At 43.3% G+C, this 7,760-nt stretch overlaps 1 pseudogene; it reads right to left on the bottom strand.

The window, feature by feature from the left end:
- Positions 1-1,581: 1,581 nt before the first annotated feature.
- On the bottom strand, positions 1,582-4,286 carry LOC132650005 (E3 ubiquitin-protein ligase Arkadia-like; annotated as a pseudogene).
- Positions 4,287-7,760: the final 3,474 nt, after the last annotated feature.

The raw sequence follows: 7,760 nt of genomic DNA, 5'->3' as shown, positions 1-7,760 counted from the left end.
CCGGTTCTAGGGTAGACAGAGCTACATAATAGAGAGACCCTGTGCCAAAAGCAGTAACAAAACCAAACCAAATTAAACCCCAACCAAACTTATGTAAGCTGGAGAGACAGCTCATTAATTAAGGGTACTTGCTGCTCTGGCAGAAAGACAAGGGTTTTGTTCCTTGCATCTACACGGTAGCCTCCAATCACCCCTAACTACAATTTTAGGGCATAGAATGGCTTCTTCTAGCCACCACAGGCAATATGCACATGTTTGGTACACACAGGTAACATGGAAACACTCAAAACAGATAAAATTTTAGAATATTTACTAAAGCTAGAGGACTGAGTATATAGTTTAGTGTTAGAGAGAACTCTTAAATAGCATATGAAAGCCTAGCACCATAAAAATAAAATGAAAATGAAAAAAAAGTGGAACCACTAGGATGGCCCCTTGATAAAAGTGATTGCTACCAAGCAGGAGGACCAGAATTTAGTCCCAAAATCCAAAGTGGTGGAAGGAGAGAACTGACTCCAGCAAGCTATCACCTCCATTCATGGATCATAGCATATGCATATCTCTCCCCCAGCTCCTGATACAAACATACAAAAATGAAGACAAAGTAACTTTAAAACTGAAATTTAAAAAAAAAAAAAAAAAAAAGCTAAAACTCAGATATGTTGGTGTACACTTATAGTCCTAGCACACTGAGCACAGAGTAGGAAAGTCAGGAGACCAGTTCAGTTAAACAAGGAGGTAAAGGCCAGCCTGGAACACATGAGACCCTAATTCATTCATTAGTTTATTTATTTTTATGTTATGTATGACTGCTTGAATATATGTCTTGTCTGGTGTCCTTGAGGTCAGAGGAAGGCTTTGGATATCCTGGGCCTTGAGTGAAAGATGGTTGTGAACCTTCATGTCGGTAGTAAGAATCAAACCAGGTTTCTTTGCTACAGAGACACTTTGTTTTAAATATATATATATATGTACTTACTGCCACTGCCACAAATATTTCCTGCAAGTGCTGGTTAAGCATCTGTGTATTAACATCAATCCTGGAGAGCCAGCAGCTGTAACCAGTGTGGCTGTGGTACCTGCAAATTGTATTTTCAAGGTGGTCAACCTAACACATGAAAGAAAAAGCTTTCTTGAGGTATGGTTTAATCTCAGATATTGTCATTTACAGGTTTTAGGAAGCACTGTGGTCCAGTAACAGTGTGAAGAATATGTTGCTTTCATGCTAAGGAATTTCTGAATAGACATACATGCACACAAGTGTAAAATTATCAAGGTACAAGAACAAGGCTATCCACTATTCTTCCTGTACCTTTCTCCTCATCTATCTCCTTCACAGCCCAGACATTATCACTCTAATATCTTATACACCTTCACAGAGATATTCTGTAGATGAACAAATACATCTGCACATAGCTGCCTACCACATACAAGATTTTATACTTAAAACAAATTGAACAAATAATTCTGGAACTTGTTCTATGTAAGAATATAGGTAGCTTAAGGAACAACAACAACAAAACCCCTGGCTATATATCCCATTAGTAGATGCACTCTATTAGGGAGTAGTTAATTCTTAAATTAACTACATCCCGAGGGTGCTCCACTATTGGCATTTCCTAATCTTTCTTCCAGATGAATCAGTTCCTCAAAATTGCCTCTGAAAGGACCTCTGAATGACATTCTATCCAGTCCTGAGGAAATGTAGCAGATGTGAGGATAGCCTGTCATGTCAGGGACCATTAAAGGAAGTGCTCCTAACTGTAGGTGATGAAGTCGAGGTGGGACACGGTAATAGGCCAAGTGAGGGTGAAGAGCGTCAGGCATGTAGGTAGCTGCAGTCACTCCAGCTTCAATCCCCAGTTCCCAGTCAGTTCTCACTGGAGCATGGAGATGATGTGAGGATATGGTTTTAGGCACATGAATATGATGCCCATGGCTATAGCTTGGGTGCATGCATCCTATGTGGATGGGGCGGGGGGCATTCATGTGCCCTCTTTGGATGTGGCATCATCCACCTCCTCTGAACTTCCATCCTTTTCATCAATTCATGAGGGTACAGCCTCTGGGATAGAGGGGCTAGGGCTGGAATATGGTGTGAAATTGGCTGGTGAGCAGGAGGAAGATGCTGAAGGATAGGTGTACCAGTACTGCCTAAGTGACTTGGCGGCAGGGATGCCACAAGGTGAGATGCTGCATGAGAAGATATCTAAGAATGGAAAGCATGTATAGGATGTGGAATAACATAAGCCACTTGAGGGGAAGGCTGAGTCTGAGGAGGGATATTTCCAGAAGAGTGAGGGCAAGAAGAGGCTTGATGGTGCAGTGGTCTTGTCAAGGAAGCATAAGGAGGTGGCATACAATGTTGACATGATCAGAGAGAAGGTTGTGGAGGTCGCTGGGGCTAGGGCTCAAGCTGCACAACCATGCTGGAGCCATAGCCATTTATTGATAAAGGCTGAGTTGGGGCTGCAGCAGCCTCCTGATGGTCAAAGACTACAATCCAGGAAGAAGAAACAGGGCAGCAAGGGTCAAAGGCAGATGCACCACGGAAACCCCCACTACCATGAGTCCTGAGAACACTGTTGCTCAGATCAACTGGTAATGTCTGGTCATAGTAGCTGGAACCAGAGCTGCTATTTGCTGCACAAGGTGCCTGTACTTGAGGAGGTCTTTCCACAGGGCAAGCAGGGTCACTGAAAGAAGGAGAAACTGGGACAGATGGATGGGGAGTATGGTGGTGGTGGTAATGATTCTGAAAATGGTGGCCATGCTGCTAAACAAATAAATAAATAAATGAATGAATAAATAAATAAATAAATAACTTGAGTGTGGATGTGCTAATGCATGGTGACTCTGTGGTGTCCCTCTGCATGGTGAGTGCTGGGGGCAGCAAGAAGGTAGCCTTGGCATTGCGGAGGGCCAGTTTTGGAGACAGCACTAGATTCATTTTTCCTTAAGTCATCTCCCACAGAAGAACCAGCCACACTATTGCTTGTAAGAGTAGCTGAAGTCTCTGACATTGTGGAAGGCTGGCCGTTGGCCACAGCTGAAGTAGTATCAGAGGCTTGCTCAGAGGTAGATGGATTTGAATTGTTAATGGAAACGCTAGTAGTTTATGATTCCATTCTAGGAGAAGTAGTTGGTACTACAGTAGGTTCATCATCAACAGTAAGGTCCACAACTTCTGCTGCATTCTGCCTCAGGGGCTGTATAACAGTACAGACCCTACTGCGGTTTCAAGGCTCCTGTGACCGCCCTGTATGAAAACTTGAGTTTTGGCTCCAGGGAGGTCTGGTGAGCCCAAGGGTTGAACGAGACCAATAGCTTTCTCCAACTGTAACAATCTTCACTTGACTGTCAGTTAAGGTAACATTAGGAAGCTTCTATCACCACAACATCTTCATCAGTACTTCCTGAGGGGATAGCAGGGTTGCTGGGGTTCTCACTGGCAGGCGCACACAGGTCCTCTTCTCCATCCATGGAGGAGCTGGAAGAGGAGTCGCTGCTGAGGTCATTCTCACTGGAGCTACAGGAGCTGGGGAGGAGCGCATACTTCCTATGGGCCAGCACCTCCCACTTCTTCCTATGTACTAGCAGCCTCTCCTGCTTCTGTGTCCTCTGTGAGGAGCTGCTCTTTACCAGGCTCTTTCTGCATGGGAGACTCCTTAATGTGCTACCGTGAAAACAAGGTCTTTTCATCAACAAGCCTGACACAGACTCTGTCTCAGTCCGAGGCCACTTTTGGGACCTTGCACTATGACTTCTGTTTTTAACACTAAGATCAGTCTGGGAATGTCTCACTGAGACTTCTTTATATTCATCTGAAGTCACAGTATCAGAGTCTCCAAAATGGAGACTAGATAAGGGAGAAGACAGTCACTGAAAGAAGAGTCGTTATCCTCATCACTTGGTGTCTCTGCATGCTGCCTCAACCCTAGGAGTTCCAGATTTTCTTTCACACAATTCTGCACATATGAGGAGCTAGCCTTCTGGCTTTTGCACTTTTTCCTCATAACACTACTATTTCCTTGTTCTTCCTGGTTACAATTTATGTCCTTCTCTTGTTTTTGAGAATCATAACACAGGTGAGAGAATTCATTCCCCACTTTGTTGTTAATCATCTCCACTTCTGCAGGGAAGCTCTTGGTGGCCTCTAGGGGCTGTGAGTGCAGAAGGACCCTCTTCAGACTCTTCTGTGTTGTGGGTGCGTCAGGAGGAGTCCCACTCTTCATAGCCACTTTTAGGGTGTAGAGCTCCTTAGATTCAGGAGTCCATTGAGACATGGGAAACTTTAAGGAAGTCACGAGTTCGCAGCCACCATGTGGCCAGGTTTGGGGTGAGGGAGCCCCAGCTGGCTAACAAACTCAGCCACGAAGGGGAGATTGAGTAGGGCCAGCTGGCTCTACTCAGGAGGGTGTCTGTCAACACTGCCTCTGAGTGTGAGGCTGCTCCTGATTTGGGTGGACCCAGCTCAGAGCGCCAGATCACAGACCACGCGTCCCTGAAGGCCAGCTTATCTACACCGCACAACCCCTGTGCCCAGCCACCATCGGCACAACAGCTTGGCATGGCCCTCCCGGACTGAGCGAGCATGACACAGGAGGCCATATAGGTCTTTTTTTCTCCATTAACACGCAATTATCATAGCTTTGATTACCTTTTCAGTTCTAAGTTTCTGACCTAAATTTATTGATTTAATAATTAAATAATTTACTTATTTATTGTGTGCTATATGTTTATCAATGTGTCACGAGATGGCATGCAGAGATGACAGAGTCTGTGGGGTGTCTTTTTCTATGTTTTGTTTTGTTTTGTTTTTTTTTAGTAATATCTTCTACTATATTAACATAGGTAGTGCATTCAGTCATGAAACTGTACAAGCATAAAAACAGTATAGTTGAAACCATTTCCCCTTGAAGTAGGCTTAAAATATTTTTCAAATACCAAAGTAAATTCATTTCATATCCACTTATCTTTCAAAATAAATAAATGTTATCCATATATTCACATGGCATATGTATTTTTTAATTTATATATTTATTAATTACAGTTATTTACTTTGTATTCCCCTCTGTAGCTCTTTCCCTTCTTCCCTCCCAGTCCCACTCTCCCTCCCCCTTCTCCACCCATGCCCTTCTCCCAGTCCACTGATTCGGGAGGTCCTCCTCCCTTTCCATCTGATCTAGTCTATCAAGTCTCATCTGGAGTGGCTGCATTGTCTTCCTCTGTGGCTTGGTAAGGCTGAAACTCCCCCTTAGGGGGAGGTGTTGAAAGAGCTAGCCACTGAGTTCATGTCAGAGAGAGTTCCTGTTCCTATTACTAGGGAACCAACTCGGACACTGAGCTGCCATGGGCTACCTATGTGCAGAGGTTCTAGGTTATCTCCATGCATGGTCCTTGGTTGGAATATCAGTCTCAGAAAACACCCCTGTATCCAGACTTTTTGGTTCTGTTGCTCTCCTTGTGGAGCTCCTGTCCCCTCCAGGTCTTATTATCTCCCCCTTCTTTCATAAGATTCCCTGCACTCTGTCCAAAGTTTGGCTATGAGTCTTATCATCTGCTTTGATACCTTGCAGGGTTTAGTCTTTCAGAGGCCCTCTGTGGTAGGCACCTTTCCTGTTCCCTGTTTTCTCCCTCTTCCATCCATTGTTCATACATTTTGCCTTTCAGAATGAGGATTGATCATCTTACCCAGGGTCCTCCTTCTTGATTAGCTTCTTTAGGTGTATAGATTTTGGTATGAGAATGTGACATCGTAAGTCATCCCTTACACTCCCTGGAGAGGCAAGTCAGTTAAAGAAACTTTCTGAGAGGGGAATGGAAGCAGGCTCTAGAAGAGGGGTTAGGCTCTGCTGATTCAGATAAGGCAGAATAAAAACATTGTGGCGAGTATTCTTTCTAGACCCCAAAGACAGCCACCCTCTCCTACCCCTTCAATTCCCACCCATCCAGGGTCTTTTATTTATTACAGTTTTATCACTTAGTATCCCAGCTGTAGCCCCCTCCATCTCCTCTCAGTCCTATCCACTCCCCCTCTTCTCCACGTATGCCCTTTCCCTAGTAGCCTGATAGGGAAGTACCGACTCCCCATATATCTGATTGCCGCTTATCAGGTTTCATCAAGGTTGGCTGCATCAGTTTCCTCTGTGGATTAGCAAGACTGCAACTCCCAGGGGAGGTGAACAAAGAGCCCAAAGAGCCATCCACTGAGTTCATGTCGGAGACGACCCTTGTACCCCTCACTAAGGCACCTACTTGGAAAATGAGCAGCCTACGGGCTTTCTTTGAACAGGGAATCTAGGTCCTATCAATGCATTGTCATTGGTTGGAGTATCAGTCTAAATCGTGAGACAGTTTAGACAGCATCCTTTTGGGCCCAGGTTTGTTGGCATTTTGGTCTCCTTGTATATTTCCTGTCCCCTCCAGGTCTAGAATTTCTATCCCCCTTTTATTTCTAGCTCCCTTTCCTGCACTCTGTCCAAAGTTCGGTTATGAGTCTCAGTATCTCCATCCATATCTTGATGGGTAGAGTCTTTCACAGGCCCCCTGAGGAAGACTCTTATCCTGTTCCTTGTCTTGGCTTACTTTGGATATCTATACTGTTTGCCCTTCTTAATGAGGTTTCAGCCTCTTCCCTAGGGTTCTCCTTGATGTTTAGCTTCTTTAGAATTATAGATTTTTTATTTGAATATGTTTATCCTATATTATATGGTTAATATTCACTTATAAGTGAGTATATACCACATGTGTCATTCTACTTCTGGGTTACCTCATTCAGGATGATCTTTTATAGTTCCCCAAATTTGCATGCAAATTTCATGATTTCCTTGTTTTTGTTTTCTGTGTTGTATTCCATTGTGTGAATGTACCACAATTTCTGTATCTATTCTTCATTTGATTTTGTTTCCAGATTCTTGTTATTATGAATAATGCTGCTAGGAACATAATTGAGCAAATGCCGTTGTTGTATAGTTTAGCATGTTTTGGATATATGTCCAGAAGTGGTATAAGCTGTATCTTGATGTAGCACTATTCCTAATTTTATAGATAAAGCGCCAGATTGATTTCTAAAATGGTTGAACAAAGTTACATTCCCACCAGTAATGGAGGCGGGTTTCCCTTCCTCCACAACCTCTCCAGCATGTGTCAACCCATGAGTTTTTGATCTTAGCTATTCTGATGGATGTGAGGTAGAATCTCAGTGTGGTTCTGATGACTAAGGACATTGAACATCTCGTTAAGTTTTTCTCTGCCATTCAATATTCCTTTGTTGAGAATTCTCTGTTTAGCTTTCTACCCCATTTTTAAATTGGATTATTGATTTGTTGGTGTTTAACTTAGACCTCTGCCAGATGTAGGGTTGATGAAAAAATTGTCCCAGTCTGTAAGGTGTTGTTTTGTTCTGATGACAGTGTCTTTTGCTTTACAGAAGCTTTTCAGTTTCATGAGGTCCCATTTATTGATTGTTGAGCTTAGAGCCTCTGCTGATAGTGTTCTGTTGAGGAAGTTGTCTCCTGTGCCAATGAGTTCAAGGTTCTTCCACACTTTTTCTTCTAACAGAGTTTGTTTCTGGTTTGATGTGGGGGTCTTCCAGCCACTTGCACTTTAGTTTTGTGCAAGGTGATAAATATTTGAATTTTTCTACATGTAGACATCCAGTTAGACCAGAACCATTTGTTGAAGATGCTTTTTTTTTTCCATTGTATGGTTTTGGATTCTTTGAGAAAAATTAATTTTCCATAGGTGTGTGGGTTTAT

This window comes from Meriones unguiculatus, chromosome X (assembly GCF_030254825.1).
Source record: "Meriones unguiculatus strain TT.TT164.6M chromosome X, Bangor_MerUng_6.1, whole genome shotgun sequence".
In the NCBI taxonomy this organism is placed as follows: Eukaryota; Metazoa; Chordata; class Mammalia; order Rodentia; family Muridae; genus Meriones; species Meriones unguiculatus.
Note: the sequence above shows the minus strand (reverse complement) of the source record. Positions and strands in the feature narration are given on the sequence as shown.